Below are 942 nucleotides of genomic sequence, written 5' to 3'. Positions count from 1 at the left end.
AGTGGCTGGCTGCTGTTGCTGCTGCTGTTGCTGCTGCTGTCCAGGCACACCTACTGGGGTGGCCGAGTTCCCATAGAATGGCATCACGGTGGGTGCCTGCTCATAACAAATATTACACTTTATCCAGGCAGTCAATCATTACAGGCATTCATTGTGAGGAAAATGGGTGAAAGGCTTAATGTGAGTACTGTGGAAATATTAATTAATTATATGACACTAACTGTAACAAAGCTTATGAAATAGTTTGTAACCTTCAACAAATCAGTCTACAACTAAAAACGGAAAACAGTAGCACGAGCAAGAATTTTCGTAAAAGGAGACTTTCTCTTAGAGAAAAAATGAAGGCGAAGACGGTGCTTTTGCCAATCTTTCTTTCTTCGATGGATCTCTTAATATAAAAATTGTATTGGTCAAAACAGAAGACACCACATCACAGAAGGCATCCAAAACAATCTGTATTTACACATTGTATATACACTTTGCAACATTTGTATACAGCTTTACCAAATTATTTGTATTTTGGCAATAGTAGCTGTAATTACAGTGCAGAAGATTTGTGCCCATCCTTTTAAGAGAACACAGAGAATTGGTGACTACATGGCTCTGACTAGTGCTAACAACTCCTTACAGAACCTGTATATGCAGATGACAGCCCAAGAAAATTTCCAGGCAATGATAACTCCAGCAATTAATCAAATTTTTAACCATATTTTTACACACAAAATTGCTTGTAAAAATGTGTGACAATTTTAGACTATCAGCTTCTACGTTCTTCAATACATAACCACAGAATGAGAAGCTGTTAAATTTCAACTTAACTCGTGTGCACCACTAGAATGAGGAGAATATTATTTTGTCTACTTGTACTACTGGTCAGTCTATCAATACAAGCACACCATAATACTGACAAAGAAAATGATCTGCAAGTTGTGATTATCATAA

Source organism: Schistocerca cancellata, chromosome 9, assembly GCF_023864275.1.
Source record: "Schistocerca cancellata isolate TAMUIC-IGC-003103 chromosome 9, iqSchCanc2.1, whole genome shotgun sequence".
Taxonomy (NCBI): Eukaryota; Metazoa; Arthropoda; class Insecta; order Orthoptera; family Acrididae; genus Schistocerca; species Schistocerca cancellata.
This window is presented reverse-complemented; position numbering follows the sequence as displayed.